The sequence below is a fragment of the Nelumbo lutea genome, chromosome 6 (genome assembly GCF_056320005.1).
Source record: "Nelumbo lutea isolate HS-2025 chromosome 6, American lotus-T2T, whole genome shotgun sequence".
Classification (NCBI taxonomy): domain Eukaryota; kingdom Viridiplantae; phylum Streptophyta; class Magnoliopsida; order Proteales; family Nelumbonaceae; genus Nelumbo; species Nelumbo lutea.
The window spans coordinates 41,018,610-41,038,587 of NC_142689.1; positions in this window are offsets into that span (position 1 = coordinate 41,018,610).

Sequence of the window (19,978 nt, forward strand, 5' to 3'; positions counted from 1 at the left end):
AAAGGTCAATCGTATCCTAGCCATGATGGAGACAGTAGGATAGCTAGCACAGGCTGCCCCAGCCACTCACCTTGTGCAAGTACCTACCACGATTGATCCTCAAACTAAGGACCCCAAAAGGCACCACACAGACCGACAGAGGATCCAATTAGATTGCACGCATCCCTAGCCATCTTGGAAGTCCAATTCCTCATTGTGGCATTACAAACACGACGCCCACAATAGATTCCACCACTCTAGCACTAGAATCTCGACATGAGAGCAGTTTGGCGAGCGCTTGCAGTAGCCCCCAATCTCGATAGCCGAATCCAACTTGGTTCGAGACCAACAAGCAGCTTTGAAAGCAGAGAAGACCATGAATGTAGCGTTGGTAGATCGGGATGCCGAGATCCAGGATCTACGAGAAAGGCTAGCCAAACTGGAACACAACCAAGCAGACTGCAACACGACTCCTCCAACAGCTCGACCAGCGGAACCACATCATGGCCAACATCTTGCCAAATTTCCCGTCTTCGTGCAGGAAATCGTAGACGAGCTCCCCCTGGTCAGATGATGATCAACTCAATTCAAGAAGTATGACAGGGCCTCAGATCCTAACGATAATCTCGAAGGATTCAAGTTGATAATGATGTTGCACGGCTCGTCCAAGGGATTGGTGTGCAAGGCCTTCCTTGCCACCCTTCAAGAGGTCGCCAAAACTAGGTACACCTTGCTCCCACCGTGGTCCATAGCCTCTTGGGTGTAGTTGGAAGCACAGTTCCTAGTGCAGTTCGGAAGACCACAACTAGCCTCATGCAAGTGCATCAGAGGAAAGGAGAATCCTTGAGAGACTACTTGGCAAGGTTCAATGTCGAGGCTCTTCAAGTCCAAGCCCTAGACCAGTCTATGGCCATAGCTTCCATCATGAATGGGTTACGCGCATCAATGTTAAGCTTCTCATTGCAAAAGAATCCTTCGCCCAAACTGACCATGCTCATGAAACATGTGGCCAAGTACATGAATGCCGAAGAAACTCATAAGTTGCATAGGAATGAAGAAGACAACCATGACCAAAAGAGAAAAGACCACAATAAGTGGAGATCGGATCAGGAGAGCAAGAGGCAAGACCACTACTACCCTGACCGTAGGCCAAGAACCCCATCGCCGATGTATTGCAACTTAACACCATCTGACGCACTGAGAGCCAAGATACTGATGTAGATCCGTAACCATAGCTTCATCAGGTGGCCTAAGAAGATGAAATCGTAGAACAACAAGAGGAACCAAGACAAATACTGTGACTTCCACTGAGACCATGGCCACAAGACTAAGAGTTTACACGATCTCCGCCATCACTTGGAAGACCTCGTCCAGTGTAGGTACCTTGGTGGGTTTGTGGACAATAAAGAGCATAAGCCAAGAGAAGAGCCACGCCACGCTAACGCACCCCCAACCTGAGCTCCACCAACTGAGGTCATCATCGTCATCTTAGCGGGATGGTCTTTGGAGGAGAGAGTAGCTCGACCCTCAAGCCCTATGCTAGACTGCATCAAATCGAATACATGGAACCAAAGAGATTGAGGCAAGACATCCCCATCCCCATCCCCATCACCTTCACTAATGACGACCTCAGGGGGGTGCAGACACCACATGAAGACATTCTTATCATAATTGCCAAGATCACCAACTTTGAGGTATAGAGGATAATTTGGACACACGAAGTTCGCCTAACATACTCTTTGAAGAGGCCTTTGAATAGCTTGGCATCAGAAGAGACTATCTCACATCAGTAACACCCATCTAGTAGGATTCTCTAGAGATTCACTGATCCTTAGGGGAAGATCACTCTGTCATTGCTGATAGGGGATGGCTTCATCACTATCACAACAATGGTGGATTTCATCATCGTTCACATCCAGTTGCCATATAATTCTATCATCAGCCGACCAAGAACGTGCTGCAAGCCTCAATCTCCATGTACCACTTAGCCACAAAGTTCCCAACACCTTACGGGATAGGCATTACCCGAGGAAACCAGAGAGCCACAAGGCAGTATTACTTGATGGCTTGCAGAGGGAAGCCTCACACCACTGAGACACTCACCACAAAAACCATGGACCTAAGGGACGAGCTGCAGACACAATGCACGCTAGCCTGTGGAGGACCTCATCCAGGTGCCCCATTTTGACAATTCGGAGAAAACAATTCAAATAGGATCTCTCCTAGAAGGTAGCCTCTGAGACAACATCGTGCAGCTCCTCAAAGACAACGCCAATGTGTTTGCCTGGTCAGCAACAAACACGTTGGGGATTGACCCCAAGGTCATCACCCATCGGTTAAATACCAACCCATAAAGTAGAAGAACAAGAGCTTTGCCTCTAAATAGTGGCAAGTGATCAACGAAGAAGTGCAGAAACTACTCGATGTTGGCTTCGTCCAAGAGGTGACATACCCAAATTGGCTAGCGAAGTGGTGATGGTCAAAAAAACCAATGGAAAGTGGAGAATCTATATCGACTTCACCAACTTAAGTGGGGCCTACCCAAAAGACAGCTTCCCCCTTGCGAGTATCGATCAGCTCGTTGACGCAACGGTGGGGCATGAGCTCCTAAGCTTCATGAATGCCTTCTCTAGCTATAATCAGATCCAGATGCATCTAGATGACTAGGAGAAGACCGCCTTTATCACGGACCAATGATTGTACTGTTACAAGGTGATGCCCTTCGGTTTGAAGAATGCCAACACTAATAACTAGAGGCTGGTGAACCACATATTCAAGGAACAACTTAGTCGAAATGTGGAAGTTTACATGGATGACATGCTGGTGAAGAGCAAGAAAGTAGAGTAGTACCTAGCCAACCTAAAGGAGGTATTTGGCACCCTCAGGATATATCGGATGAAACTAAACTCGACGAAGTGTGCCTTCGGCGTTGGCTTCGACAAGTTCATGGGTTTCATGGTCATGTAGAGGGGAATTGAAACAAGCCCAGATAAGATTCAGGCCATCCTGGACATGCAACCCTTGTAGTTGTACAAAGAAGTACAATGCCTCACTGGACGAATAGCCACACTGAACAGATTCATGTCGAAGTCTGCGGACCATTACTTGCCCTTCTTCAAGGCCCTAAAAAAGGTGAAAGACTTCTAATGGACCGAGGAGTGCAAACGGTCATTTCAAGAGTTGAAGCGCTACCTGAGCTCGCCGCCTCTACTTATGAAGTTGAACCCAAGAGACCAGCTCCTGCTCTACTTATCCGCCAGCAACGAAGTGATCAGTTCGGTCTTAGTAAAGGAGGAAGGCTAAACCCAAAGGCCGACCTACTACACCAGCAAGGTCCTTATGAGCACCAAGACACGGTATTAAAATCTCAAAAAGTTCACACTAGCCCTCGCCACTTTGGCATGGAAGATCAGGCCGTACTTCCAGGCACATAGCATCTAAGTGCTCACCGACCATCCACTTAAACGGGTGTTGCATAGGCCAGAGACATCAGGGCGTCTGATCAAGTGGACCATGGAGCTAAGAAAGTTTGACATCGACTATGCACCTAGGCCCCCATCAAAGCCTAGGCCTTGGCCGAGTGCACATTCTTAGCTTTGAACCCATCCAAAGTCCTGCCAATTTGGACCCTCCATGTGGACAGATCGTCCAATCAGCAAGGAAGTGGCTTTGGCTTCATCCTCCTCGGACTAGGTGACACCATCCTCAAGCACGTCTTGAGGTTCGAGTTTAAGGCATCGAACAATGAAGCGGAATATGAGGTCCTGATAGTTGGGCTTCAGCTTGCACTAGATGTCAGAGCAAGACGCTTGGAGACCTTGACTCCCTACTAGTGGTCAACCTATTCATTGATTAGTTCAAGGCACGAGAGTCCACCATGGCAACTTATTTACAGAAAGTGTAGGAGCTCGCCGAACAGCTTGGGCACTTAGCTATACAACAATCCCCAAAGCGGAGAACACCCGAGTTGACACCCTATCAAAGCTTGCCAACTCACCGCATATAGACCTCAACACCATAGTCAAAATGGACACCTTGGTGCAGCCTAACATCTCGGAAGCAGCCCTAGTGGTCCTCCCCATCCGGCAAGAGTCGTCATGGATGGACCCAATCATATAGTACCTCTAGAATGGCACCCTCCTTGAGGACCGAACTATAGCAAAATGCTTACGCACAGGTCGGCCTGGTACTGCCTCATCTAGGGCCAATTCTACCATCGATCACATACTCTCCCCTACCTAAGGTGTCTCCCCCAGCCGAATCCAACTACGTCCTCAAGAAGATACAGGAGGGTATCTGCGGAGACCACCCAGGTGCATGGACCCTAGCATACAAGGCACTCTGGTAGGGATATTTTTGGCCCACCATGAAGCAAGATGCAACTCAACTCATCCGAAGGTGCGACCACTGTCAAAGGCACTCGAGAGGGTTTATTTTTTATTTTCAGTAGGAATGCATCCATTATATCAAAATCAAATAGTTCCATATTAGTAAGGGCATATTTTCCTTTACCAAGTTTCGCATTTCATTTAAGTTGAGCTTATTCAATACTTGTCTATGAAGTTCAAACCAATTTTATAATGTTATGGCTTGAAACAATGTGCTATTTGAACTTCCCTTGGTTTCCTTCATTTTAACATTGAACAGCGATGCCTTAAGAAATAAAACTTTTTTCTTTGATACAAAGGAAAATAAGTAATAAACCAATTGTCTTGGTGCAAACCCTAATTCTCTCTCTCCCCTGTATTTCCAGGGGGTGCATGCCTATTTTATCAAAACCAAATTGCCCATTTTAAGCAATGTGTTATTTTCACTCGGTATATGCCTATTTTCTGTAGGTTTATCAACTCAAATCAATTTCATAATACATTAGCTTTAAACAAAGTGCTATTTACATTTGATGCATAGGTTCAAAGAAGCTAAGGTTTGCCTCTAGAATCTATCAGCTCATTCATACTGAACCTCTACCCATGAACTCTTCCCACATCCTTATCAACAAGATACTACCACTGTGTGTTGGGAACATCTCCCTATGAATGATAAGGGAGATGTTCCCAATGTGTGTTGCTTGTGGGTAGGGATGTGGGAAGAATTTGTGGGTAGATGAAGTTGTTTCCAGCAGTATTTCCATGAATTGTTACTCTTGTTCATGATTAATGAAGGATGGGGATGACAATTTCTACTCTACCTGGTGGATAACTGCCACGATAGGGTGGGGTTTTTTGCTTGAAGGACGGGTTTTGAAGTTTTACAACCCATACGGGTATGGATAGGGTATGATATTAGGCTAAACCCAACCCTCCTGATCTGCATATTGTTGGAAAGTATATAAACTTTTATGTATTAGGTGTTGAATTTAATAATATTTTGAATTGTATGCGAAGGATAATTGATAGTTTATGTGCTTTTTGCATGTTTTATCAATTAATTGGAAATTTTGTTGTTTGTTTGTATTACTTTACTTATTTATTGCTTATATATAACAAAACATAATAGGAAATTAGACATGGGTTCTAAACGCAACCTATCCCTACCCTTGAATGCAAGGATGGTTTTGCATTTTAATGTGTGGAAGGGTTTGGTTATCAAAATCCAGCCTTCTATGGGTTTTGGGGCAGATACAGGTTGGTAGGGGTGAGCATTCGGTGTATTCAGTTAAAAACTTAACCGAATAAACCAAATTTAAAAAAACTGAACTTATAAAATATAAAACCAAAACTGAAACCGAATTATTAAAAAAGCGAAAAAACCAAAACTGAATTTTTCGGTTCGGTTTTCAGTTATTTCGGTTAAAATGGAATTTTATTAATATTATACTAATACACTAGCAAGGACCCATGCAATGCACGGGATTTATTAAGCGAAATCTAAATAATAGAAAGGGTTATTTACTAAAATACCCCTTATAGTTTCATAGATTTACTAAAATCTACCATATAATTAGCATTTTACTAAAACACCACTTATAATTTGCAATGGATTTAATCAATCTTTCATTAGATGACAATGGAAAATGATAGTATTGATCATAATATTCATTTAAATAAATTTAATCAAAAGAAAATAAAAATAAAAATACCATTTTTGCCCTTAATAAGACACGAGCAACTACTCTATTGGCTATATTTGATCAATTTTGTTTTCTATACAAAAAAGTGTTAAGGGTATTTTTGGAATAAAAAATCATGGGCCTAATGACAAAACAAGCACTCCTTAATGAAAGGTTGATTAAGTAAATAAGTTGTAAAATATATGGGATGTTTTAGTAAAATCAAAACTACAATGTATATGTAAAACTATAAAGTGTGTTCTAGTAAATAACCCTAATAGAAACACATAAGAATATACAAATATTTTATATTTTTAACTTTTTAAATAATTAATAATTATTCATATTTTCTATACTACTTTTAATAATTTTTTTTTATAATTCAAAAATAACAATAATTAATTTCAGTTTGGTTTATTCATCAAACTAATGAAATTGACCAACCCAACCAACTCGACCCGAGTTGGTAAGTTTTATAGTATTTTAGGTTGGCTTTAGTTCAAAAATTTTCCAATTGGACCAAGTTGGATCAGTTTAACTTTGGTTGTTTGTAAGCTGACCAAAATCGAATGACCTAACCATGGATATATATTAATATTTTATATTTTAAATAATTCTTAATATGGAAAATTGGGAAATCTCCCATACTTCTTAGTTTAAAAGGTTTCATATCATAAATCTACTTTTTAATAATTGTACTGTAATTTTTAAAATTAAATTTAATTTTTAAGAGTAAATCTTTTGAATCGACTAACCAAACCAAAAAATCGACCCAAGCCGATACAACTTGAGTGGATCGATTTTTACAAAAGGTCAATCAGTTTTAGCTGACCAACTCCCCAACCTAACTAGGTCATTTGGTTGGCCAAATAGCCTATAACCGAATTGAACCAATCATGAATACTTATAATTTCAACTAAATTAATAGTCTCACTTCTAATAAATAACAATGGTTTAATCTCTAATAATTATTGAAAATTTATAGCAATATTACACAATTATTGGAAATATATTGATAATAAAAAATACAATAAGTACTAAAAATATATTAACTTAGTCAATAAATAGTATAATATTAAATAATAGTTTAATCTCTAATAAATATTAATCAATAAGTTATAACAAAAATACAATAAACATGGTTTTCAAAACCGGACTACATTGGACGGTTGGGTTGGAAAAACTGGGAACCAGTCAAGTTACCGGTTTCGTTTTACCCCAAAACCATTAATTTGCCCAAAAACATTGATTTGGTCAGCAAATTGCTGACCTGGGCAGTCAAACCGTTCGAAGTGTTCAGCGGTTTTGGCTATTTTTTATTTTTTTTATTTTTTAATTTTTTGTTAGAATGGGCCATTCATTCGGTTCGAATGGTGGAACTGTTTGACCCAGGAACTGGATTTCTAACTACTTCATTGTTCGGTTCGATTTTAAAAACCTTGACAATAAATACAATAAGTACAACAAATTAAATTTAAAAATTTCAATGATAGATGTCTAATCTCCAATAATTATTGAAAGTTTTTTGTTAAATAACAAAACAAAATAATTTTATACATAATCGTTGAAAATATATTTATCACAAAAAATAATAAATAATTACTGAAATACAATAAATATTAATTTTAGTATATATAATTATATAATAAATACAGATTAAGAGTTTAAAATTATTATTAATAAATATTTTTTTTGAAAGTGATTTTCTCCAATTATTACTTGATATAAGTGAAATCATTTATTTACAATATTATGTAAAAATATTAAATTATTATTAATTTCAATATTATGTTATAATTATTTTTCTACTTTTTGTATATTTTTTAAATTTATTACATAGTTTCTTTATTTTAACTATTTAAAATCTAGTTATGTTAAATATTTAGTTATTTAAATACATAAATAATATTTAAAATATGTAAATTTTAAAATATTAATTATTTATTGAATTTAATTATCCATAAAATCACAATTTATACTATTATTACATAATTTTATTAATAATTTTTGGAATATATTAAATTATTATGGATTTCAATATTATTTTATAATTATTTTTATAATTTAAAGATTTTTTTTAAATTTATTACATAATTTGGTAATCTTAACTATTTAAAATTTAGTTATGATAAATATTTAGTTATTTAAATAATCTATAAAATATTTAGTTTTGTTTATTTAAAGATTTTACATATTATTAAATATTTGAAAAACATTTAAATTGATATTCTGAAAATACATAATTTAAATTGTTAGTACATAATTTCGTGATATATTTTGTAAAAATATAAATTTATTTTTTGTGTTTTTAATAAATATTTTACAGTTATTATATATTTTTTTGTGCTTTTAATAAAAATAATCTTAATTTTGTAACCCAAACTTTCTTTAGATAGATATAGATAAAAAGTATGGGAGTGGATAAATAGGAATTGGAGATAATTTAGGAGAAACTTTCTGCTAAATTAAGAGATAATTTTGGAGATAAATAGGAATTAAAGATAATTTAGAAGTTAAATAGGAATTAGAGATAATTTGGAGAAAGTGAGGGAGGTAGTTTAGGAGAAATTTTAGGAAAAGAGATTATTTATGTTATAAGGAAAGTGCATCTCATTGGTTGTTTAAAAAATGACATGGAATTAAAAAAAATAAAAAAAGGAGAAAATTTCTTGACCGCTTTGTTTTAATATATATAGAGATAATATTATAATATATATATTAATATTATATATAATATATATTATATACTATAATTTATTATGTTTTACATATTAATAACATATATTATATTATGTATATAATACATTTCGGTTAATTCAAATTTTTTTCGGTTAATCGAATTTCCAATCCTGAAAACCGAAACTGAAATTTTTTTAAAACCAAATTAATCGAACCAAAAAAACCGAATACAAAACCCTCCTTGAACCCACCCCATTGCCATCTCTAATGAAGGATCATTAAATTGGATTCACCAATAGTTTCAAGTATTTACTAAAAAACTACTCTATAGTTTGTGTAAAATGTCCCTATAATTTGCAAACACTTTATTCAATTGACCTTTCATCAGGAACTATTTGTATTTGGTCATCTGACCTCTTAAAACTAATAAAAAATGTGAGAGGACATGGGCCTAAGATTTGTTATTCTAAAAATATTTCCATCAACTCTAATATCAATTCAACCTTTTAAAAACAAAACCTAAGGAAAAATCGATACTTTTATTTTTATTTTCTTTTGATTTGATCACATGGATGTCAGTGTCAAAGAAACATCATTTACTACACCAATATAAGAAAAATCATGATAAGTAAAGCATCTACCAACCACAAAAGTTGTTTCTTCCATTTGTAAGAGTGACTTTTTGGGCAGAGCTACCCCTATCTTGTATAGCTCCTTATTTTACCAAAAAACGAAAAAACTATAAAGAGTGTCTTACTCTTGATAATATGCAAACTATATGGTTGGTTTTAATAAATATGTCAAACTATAAGAAGTGTCTTAGTAAATAGGGGTGTGGAACAAAATGGAACCAACCTCGATTCGGCCTTGAACTGTCCCTACCCAATTTGTTACAGGGTAGGGTCTAGTTCCAAATTCTTGGAACCAACCCCCACCTAGGCTGGTTCCAGGGTCTAGGGGTTTATCCCACCCGAACCGACCTGATGAATCGGCCTTGGTTGGCCTCGGTGGAACCTTCCTTGTTGGAAATTGCTTTGGAATCAAACTTGCTTTGAAATAAACCCCAGAGTACTTTTGGGGATGTGAAGATTTGAACCCAAGCATCCATGGTTACAAAAGCCATGGTCTCACTTGACCATTGAGTTACTTAAGTGATTTGATCATTTATTTTCATTTTAACATTTGAATGTGTACAATAAATAGTGCAAAAGGTAATATTTAGAAAATTTAAATTTAATTTATAAGTTTTTAACCATATAATGATAATCTACAAATTAAATTATCCAAATTAATCAATAAAAATAATATAAGTTTTAAACTATATATTATATTTATTAAAAATCATGTTTTTGATGTGTGGCTCATTGTGACACTAGCAAGTGCACTAGCCGTTCAAGTAATAAAGTAGTGAGTGAAGTATCGTTCCCACGAGGATTTAGGAAACAATTACCAATACTAAATTGAACATTTCTTATCTGATCAACAAATAAATCAAAACTCTAATGAAAGCTAAGAAATCCTAAATTAAAATCTATCTAAATCATTGGTCCAATTGCCTTCAATTCAGGTTAGAAGAGTAAGCAGTAAATGTCAATCTCAGAATTCAGCAATCTATCAATTTGGATCATTCGAATGAATCATGATTGAGCCTTGGTTTGGTGAAACCCCAAGGTCATGAACAGCCTCTCTCAAGTGCATGTTCATCCTATGCATGAGTGACGGTTCTTCTATCTCTAGCAAGAATCTAATCCTCATGCATGCATTTCTTCAAACACTTCTAAGGCATCAATTCAAATCTGAATTGATCACCAACTGAATTGTGCAAGTTATCTCTAACCTTGCACTCAATTCAGTTCTTGAATAGTAGATCTGAATTCCTAGAGTGCTTGAGAGAGACTCTCTCAAGCACTCTCTGCAACCCCTATCAAATGTTTTACATGTTCCAAAACTGCCTATTAATTTACTATCTATTATCAGCATTACACACTCTTTGAACTGCTCAATAACCTTTTTTCCTCAATCTTGTTTCTTTCAGGATTTGGCCTCCGAGAGGATGATTGGTAAAGGTAACATGGTGAATGGCCTCTATGTGCCTGAGAATAGAATTTGTTTTGTGGCCTTAGAGTCTTTGAGCCAGTTAAATAAAAGTAAGGTTACTTTGTGGCACAATCGTTTGGGTCATCTGTCTTTTGAGTCCTTAAAGTATTTGTTTCCAGAATTGTTTAAGTTTGTGTCTATTAATGATTTTCAGTGTCAAGTGTGTCAGTTAAGCAAGCATTGTAGAACTTTATTTTCTTTACGTAATAAAAAATCAGATGTTTCCTTTTCCACCGTGTATTTTGATGTTTGGGGACCTATAAATATTCCAACCGAGCATGGCTACAGATACTTCATATCTTTCATTGATGACTTCTCTCGAGATACATGAGTGTACACTATGCACTTTCGAGATGAAGTTCCTAAACTTGTGAAAGCCTTCCAACATATGGTATACACACAATTTCAAACGGAGTTTTGAACTTTCCAATCAGATAATGCCAAAGAGTACTTTCATGGTGACTTCACCGAATTTTTTGAAACTTGTGGCTCTATTCATCGCAGTTCTTGTGCTCGAACCCCTCAACAGAATGGGGTTGCAGAGAGAAAGAATCATCATCTCTTAGAGGTTGCTCAAGGGTTGTTGGTACACATGAGTGTTCCAAAAAGTTTCTAGGTGGATGCTGTCATGATGGCGGCTTATCTTATCAATCAGATGCCATCTCGTCTCTTGGAATACAAGCCCCCTCATCAACTCATCTTCCCTACAGATCCATTGTTTCCTATCCCTTTGCGTGTCTTTGGGTTTAAGTGTTTTGTCCATGATCTATCACTTACCCATGGTAAGTTAGATCCCAAGGCCATTGTTTGTGTATTCCTTGGCTATCCCCTTTCACAAAAAGGTTATCATTGCTTTGACCCTATTTCCAAAAAGTACTTTGTAACTATGAATGCTTCTTTCTTTGAAGATGCCTTTCTTTCTTGCTTCTCCTCAAGGGGAGAGTCCAAGTGAGGAGAAACAGAGACAAGTTTTGTTGCCTTCTCCTCCTGACCCTCTCCATTTCAGGTCTTTCATAGACGTTGGTACAAAAGTCAAGGCCGTGATCAACGAAGTTAAATAGATAGAGAGCATCCTAAAGTTGTGCAACCTGTGCCATCAAACTCTCAAGGGTTAAATCAATCACCGTGTCTAGGTACTATTATTCCAGTTGACATTCCTGAGCCCATTGATAATGATACCTCTAATTGTGATCTAGATCTTCCTATTGCTGAGAGGAAAGGTGTCAGATCATGCACCACACACCATCCAATGGCCCTTTCCTTATCCTATGAGCCTGTTTCACCCTATTTTCGTGCTTTCCTCTTTGCTATTGACAGTGTTTCCCTTCCTAAGAGTGTTGCAGAAGCTTTACTTACTCCTGAATGGACAGATGCATTGAAGGAGGAGATCAATGCCCTTCACAAAAAATGGCACGTAGGAGTTGGTACAAGGCTCGACTAGTTGAGAGGTGCAAATGGGTATTCTCTGTGAAACATAAGGCAGATGACACAGTGGAGAGGTACAAGGCCCAGCTAGTTGCAAAGGTTTTTCATAGGTGTATGGAGTTGATTATGTAGAAACCTTTGCACCTGTAGCAAAAATGAATTCTATTCGAGTCCTCCTTTCTTTAACAGCAAATCTAGATTGGGAACTTCTTCAGTTGGACGTTAAAAATAATTTTTTGAATGGTGATTTACAAGAAGAAGTGTATATGATCCAACGTCCAGGTTTTTGTGCTAAAGGAGATGAGCAGAAAGTATGTAGACTGAAGAAATCTTTGTATGGTTTAAAGTAGTCTCCAAGGGCCTAGTTCAGTAGGTTCCACAATGCAGTTCAGCAGATGGATTTTAAGCAGTACCAGTCTGATCGCACACTCTTTGTAAAGAGAGAGCAAGGAAGAATGGCAGCTTTAATTGTGTATGTTGATGACATTATTATCACTGATGATTGGAACTCAAAGATACAAAGATTGAAGAGATTCTTGGCCACACAATTTGAAGTGAAGGATTTGGGGCCTTTACGTTATTTCCTTGGAATTGAAGTGGCCCACTCTAACCAATGTATCTTCATCTCCCAAAGGAAATATGTTCTTGATCTCCTGAAAGATACATGGAAGCTTGGAGCAAAACCTGCTAACTCTCCTATAGATGTAAACCACTGGCTCGGGGATTGTAGTGATGAGCCTATAATAGATATGAAGTAGTATCAAAGATTGGTGGGCAAACTTCTCTACCTATATATGACAAGACCTAACATTGCGTATGTAGTGGGAGTCCTTAGTCAGTTCATGTACGCTCCCAAGGCCACATACTTGGAGGCAACACACAGAGTTCTTAGATATTTGAAGAAATTCCTTGGGACAGGACTCCTGTTTGGAAAACATGGGCATATGAGAGTTGATGTTTACACTAATGCAGATTGGGTTGGTTCTGTGGGTGACAAAAAATCTACTAGTGGCTATTGTGCTTTTGTTTTGGGAAACTTGGTTACTTGGAGGAGTAAGAAATAAAGTGTGGTGGCCAAATCGAGTGCAGAAGCTGAATATAGAGCCATGTCTCATGGTGTGGCAGAACTTCTATAGATAAAGAATCTCTTGAGTGAATTGGGCTTTCCTCTCAATGATCCTATGTCATTATACTATGACAATAAGGCTGCTATTAACATTTCAATCAACCCTGTTCTCTATGATAGAACTAAACATATAGAGGTTAACAAACACTTCATTAGGGAAAAATTTGAAAAAGAAGTTTGCACTCCCTACATCAGCTCTAAGGAACAACTGGCAGACATCCTTACTAAAGGATTAAATTCCATGTGGCACTATAATCTTTGTAACAAGTTGGGGGTGATTGATATCTACACCCCAACTTGAGGGGGAGTGATGTAATCTCAGTTATGTGTCGTAGGGGCATTTTTATCTTTTTAACCTTTTATTTTTATGTAGTCACCCTAACTTATAAATACAAATCCTGGGCACCTCCAGTTTATGTTTTTTGGTCTAAATATTTTGCCTCTTCCTTCTCTCCTCTCTTCTTCTTCTTCTTCTTCTTCTTCTTCTTCTTCTTCTTCTTCTTCTCAACTCCTCCTCTCATCTCTTGATCGAGATATTTCTTCTAAATTAGTGAGGTTTTGGGTCTATTAGTTGTGTTTGATCTAATGGTTGAGGTGTAAGTAAGGGTCGATTGGGGCCATTGGATAAGTATTAGCCAGGTTTAACGGTGGATCTAAGGGCTTTCAGGGTGAAATTTAGGATTTTTGGGTGTTTTGAGGAGGTCGAATGAGTCTAATCGAGTGTTTAGGGCGAATTGGGGGTAGAGGTGGTGGACTGACAAAAAATCAGGTGCTAACACCGAGGCAAGAGACGCCCATCACATTCACTGGCGACAACCTCAAGGGGTGCAAACACCACATGAAGACACTCATCATAACCGCCAAGATCACCAACTTTGAGGTATAGAGGATATTTTAGACACGGGAAGTTCGCCCAACATACTCTTTGAAGAGGCCTTTGAACAACTTGGCATCAATAGAGAATGTCTCATGTTAGTCAACACCTATCTGGTGGGGTTCTCCATAGACTCATCGATATCTTAGGGGAAGCTTCACACCACTAAGACACTCACCACAAAAAGCATGGACCCAAGGGACGAGCTGTGGACACAACGCACACCAGCCTGTGGAGGACCTCGTCCAAGTGCCCCATTTTGACAAGAACTCAGAGAAAACCATTCAGATAGGATCTCTCCTAGAAGGTAGCCTCCGAGAAAACATCATGCGACTCCTTAGAGACAACGCTAACGTGTTTTTCTGGTCAGCAGCAGACATGTTGGGGATCGACCCCAAGGTCATCCCCCATCGGCTAAATACCAACCCATGAGGTAGAAGAAGAGGAGTTTTGCCTATAAATAGTGGCAAGTGATCAACGAAGAAGTGCAGAAACTACTCGATGTTGGCTTCGTCCAAGAGGTGACATACCCGAATTGGCTGGTGAATGTGGTGGTGGTAAAAAAACTAATGAAAAGTAGAGAATCTGCACTGACTTCATCGACCTAAGTAGGATCTGCCGAAACGCAACTTCCCCTTACGAGGATCAACCAACTTGTTGACACAACGGTGGGTTATGAGCTCTTATGCTTCATGGATGCCTTCTATGGCTATAATCAGATCTAGATACATCCACACGACTAGGAGAAGACTGCCTTCACCATGGACCAATGACTGTACTGCTACGAAGTGTGTCTTCTGCGTCGGCTCCAGCAAGTTCATGGGTTTCATGGTTACGTAGAGGGGAATTAAAGCAAACCCAGAGAAGATTCAGGCCATCCTGGACATGCAGTCCCCGCGGATGTACAAAGAAGTACAGCCCCTTACTGGATGGATAGCCACACTGAGCAGATTCATGTCAAAGTCTGCGAACTGTTACTTTCCCTTCTTCAAGGCCCTAAAAGAGGCAAAAGACTTCTAGTAGACTGAGGAGTGCAAACGGTCATTTTAAGAGTTGAAGCACTACTTGAGCTTGCCGCCTCTACTTACAAAGTCGAACCTAGGAGACCAGCTCCTACTCTACTTGTCCACCAGCAACAAAGAGATCAGTTCGGTCTTAGTAAAGGAGGAAGGGTAGACCCAAAGGCCGATCTACTACACCAACAAGGTTCTTATAAGCACCAAGATGTGGTATTCAAATCTCGAAAAGGTCAGGCTGGCCCTCGTCACTTCGGCAAGGAAGCTCAAGTCGAACTTCCAGACACATAGCGTCCAAGTGCTCATCGACCAGCCACTTAAACAGGTGTTGCATAGGCCGGAGATATCAGGACATCTAATCAAGTGGACCATGAAACTAAGCGAGTTTGACATCAACTATGCACCTAAGCCCACCATCAAAGCCTAGGCCCTGGCCGAGTGCACATTCTTAGATCTAAACCCAGCCGAAGTCCAGCTAGTTTGGACCCTCCATGTGGATGGATCGTCCAATCGGCAAGGAAGCGGATTCGACTTCATCCTCCTCGGACCAGGTGACACCATCCTCAAGCATGCCTTGACGTTCGAGTTGATTGTTGGGCTTCAACTTGTTAGACAATTTTGTATGCCCTTAGCTTCAATCAAAATTGATGTACTTTATGAGTTTATTGTAAATGAATAAAAGTGCATATTTGATTCATGTTCCCTTGGTATGTTTCTGTGTAATACCCTTAAACTGGACACTTATTGAGACTCGTGTTAGTTTAGAAAGTTCACAGCCAGTGGGTCAGTTTGGGGAGACCTATCCTGACAAGGCTAACACTGTGGTGCCATCAAGTCGGTTGAGGTGGCTTGTCTCAGCTACCGGGGTGAGACCCTAGGCACATATAGTGTGGGATTAATTGAATCTTTGAACTGGACCAGATTTCCAGTATTTCCCTGGACCTTGGAGATTGATGGGCAAAACTGGAAAGTTACACCCAACCCCTAGACTCGATTATGATACTGCACTAGGTGTCGGATCGAGGTGTCTTTGATGTACCAATCAGTGAGATCCTTAGCGGGGGTCAAAACCTGGGTATGTTGGGACAATCCGAGAATTCATCTGAGTGGGTGATCATAGTGACAGGATTAGCCCCTTTGTCGGACAAAGGTAATGATCGAGGATGCGCTCTCACTGTTGGAAACCAAGATTGTCGGCAACCGATTTCAACCGTTGAGATTTGTTTTGCAAAGTATATTTTATATGAGATATAAAAGTATATATATTATGGTTTCTAAAATGTTTGCAAAAGGTTTTAATTCCCGGGATCCATATAAGTGGAGAGTGCAGCACTGTTCCTTGCAGCCGAGGGAGAGGTCATCTCTTGTCGGGCAGTGTATGATCATTAAGGGCTGAGAGGTTAAGTGTAAGACCATTGAGGATAATACCTGATGGGCTAATCTTGCATCTGCCCACAGTCCCTGGGTGTTACAAGGTGGCTTGGCCCAGGGACCACTTAGGGTAAGTGTTGGGCCCATAGAGCCCATTTGATGGGTTTCAGGGGGTGCACTGTCTTTAACAGTGTATTCGACCAGGCCTTGTAACAAAAGCTGGGTCGAACCCATGTGGCTTATGTGTAGATCAATGCTTGGGTCCCACGCCATACAAGGAAGCCCAACTGGGTAGCAGTTAGGAAGGTTGAGTGAGCACATAAGCTTAATGGGCCTAAAGCCCATTTCGAACTGGGCTATTTATTTAGTTAATTAAAGGGGCGAATTCTGAAATGGATTAGCAGATAGGATAGGGTCTTAATCATATCCACTCAGAGAGTCCAGATCTGAATGTGATTCAGATCTAGAAACCTCCTAATGGGATTAGGATAAAGCTAATCTAATCTGCAGATAAGATAAGGGTTTATCCTTATCACTAGAAGAGAAGGCTGATCCAAATATGATTTGGATAAGCACCTCCTAATGGGATTAGGAGCTGATCTTTTAAGTTAACAAAAAGGAGGGGGCGGCAGCCTTGAAAGAGACCAACAAGAAACACATCAGATCCTCTTTAGTGTTGAAATCAAGAAGAGAGAATTCTGCAGCCTGCGAATACTCTCTTGCCGCCTCCCTGCTCTTGTCGCCCGGTTTGCCAGTTCGATCTCCAGCTGTGGGAGAAGTCAAGATTGGATCTTGACATCAATCCTTTGAGAAAGGATTGAAAAGGAAGTTGTGCTCATCTTCCATTCTACTGTTTCTTGCGAAGGACAGAGTTCTTGTGGAAGAACACTGCTGATTCTGCTCCATCCTGCACTGCGCCATCTTCAGTGGGAGCAGTCTTTGGATCCTTCCTTGGGCGTGAACACCTTCGTTGGGAGATATTACTTCTCCGTATCAGGTATTATTCTCTCCCATTCCTTTTGATTCAGATCTGGTTCAGTTTAAGGTTCAAGATTTATCCTTGAAAATATGATTTTCTGAATAGGGAATGTGATTCCCAGTTGAAGGGAGAAGAAAATTTTTTGAAATCCGCCCCTTATTCCACAATCTTTGGGTGTCTATGTGCTGGATCTCTCATCCTTTCACAACTTGCACTAGATGCCGAAGCAAGATGTGTGGAGGCCTTTAACAACTCCCTACTAGTGGTCAAGTTGGTCATTGGTTAGCTCGATGCACAAGGGCCCACCATGGCAATTTATTTGTAGAAAGTGCAGGAGCTTGATAAACAGCTCAAGCACTTCGCTATACAACAAATCCCCATAGTAGATAACAGCCAAGCTGACACCCTATCAAAGCTTGCCAACTCACCACATATAGACCTTAACACCACAGTTAGGATGGACATATTAGCGTAGCCTAACATCTTGGAAGCAGCCCTAGCAGTCCTCCCTATCCAGCAAGAGTCATCATGAATAGACCCGATCATACAATACCTCTAGAATGACACCCTTCCTGAGGACCGAACCTAATGCAACTCACGCCCCTAACAACATTTCGACATGCATCCCAATAACAAGGAGCAGAGTGACACTCCCTAACAAAGAATTGAAGGGAATGCCACCCAAGGTAAACTTCTTATACACTCATTTGTTCAACTATAACTACCTTTGCCTATCCAACTACCCTACTCCAATTTATTGATATGAGTGTTGAAGCATTCCTCTTTGGAGAACCATCTCGAGGCCTCTAACATCGTGTGTTTGTAGGTCAGCTTTCTACTCATCCACTTCATCACAAATTCATCAGTTGCTCATCCACCTCAACTCAAACAACATCAAATTGCCACCATTTGTGGGAAGCGATACAAAAATCTTTTAGTTCTCTATCATTTTAGTCTAATGATTTGCTTCCAAATAACATCTCTGATTGCTCCAAAGATCATTCTCCCTTGAGGGTCACACATACAGGGTGTGTCTCACCACCCATTGAGAGTCAAATAATCCCCCCACATAATTTCCCCTCATAACGCCCCACAACACATCCCCGCCATGTATTGGGAACATCTCCCGATGATGATATCATCATTTTTGGTATTATCATCAGAAAATGTTCCCAATACACGACAGGGATGTGTTGTGGGACGTTGTGAGGACAACCTTGTGGGGGGCTGATTTGATCTCTCCAAAACTAGCCAATTATGCAGAAGGGGTTCAACTCTCTTTGCCAACAGGTCAAGGTCCTTGTCACCATGTTCTAGGAACTAGCAACCCAATGCCCTATGTTCCTCCAGTAATCAATGTGCCTCCTGTAGCTAACATGCCCCCTCCACCAGCTGATCCTCCTACTAGGACCACAAAAGAAGGCAAGGAGATGAGTCTTGAGATCAAGAATAAAACTAGAATGAGCAACCACCATCGCCTTAGTGCTCCAAGAACAACCCTCAGAATTGAGCCCGAAATGTTCATTCTCATAATCCCCAATTCTCCAATACCAAAGAACATTTAGGGCCTCAAAATCATCAATGACAACACTAATCCCATGCAAAGTCAAGGACAAGCATAATCCATCCCCAAAATTGAGTAGTTGAGGAGTTAACATTGACAACCAAATCCAAGGCATACGTCATCAACACCTGAATGAGTCAGAAAGAGCCACTAGATCATCATACACTAATTGGAGGAGCTAGAATTAGTGGCAACCCCATGTCCCCACAATTAGTTTCAAGCCATCGTAGTTTGACAAGTACATTGGCAACCCCATGTCCCCACAATTAGTTTCAAGCCATCGTAGTTTGACAAGTACATTGGCAACCCCATGGACCACCTTGAGGGGTTAAAAACTACTATGCATCTACAAGGAGCCTCATATGTGTTAATGTATAAAGTGTTCATCTCCACACTTAAGAGGGTAGCTCAGCAGTGGTGCTAGGACCACAAGCCAAGGAGTCCCTCATCAATCTTCTAGAAATGCACACCCCTAATGACTTGAGAAGATGAAGTGCCAAACTTCCAAGGGAACAAGAGAGCTATGGACATGTACTGTAAATTCCACTGAGACCATGACCACAAACATAGTGGATTCCTTGGACCCCTGAAACCATATTGAACACCTCGTCTGATGAGGCTACCTTATTGGGATGTTACTTTACTAATCATCAAGACAAATTCAAGCCCGAATCAAGCTGCACTAATGAACCCAATGATCGAGATCCCATCATGCTAGAATGATTATAGTTATCTTTGAAGGAATGGTAGTAGGGGGAAGTTCCTCGGTCCAAAAGGCTTATGCTTAGGTAAATCAAGTTGATGATCGAGCCCAGAAGA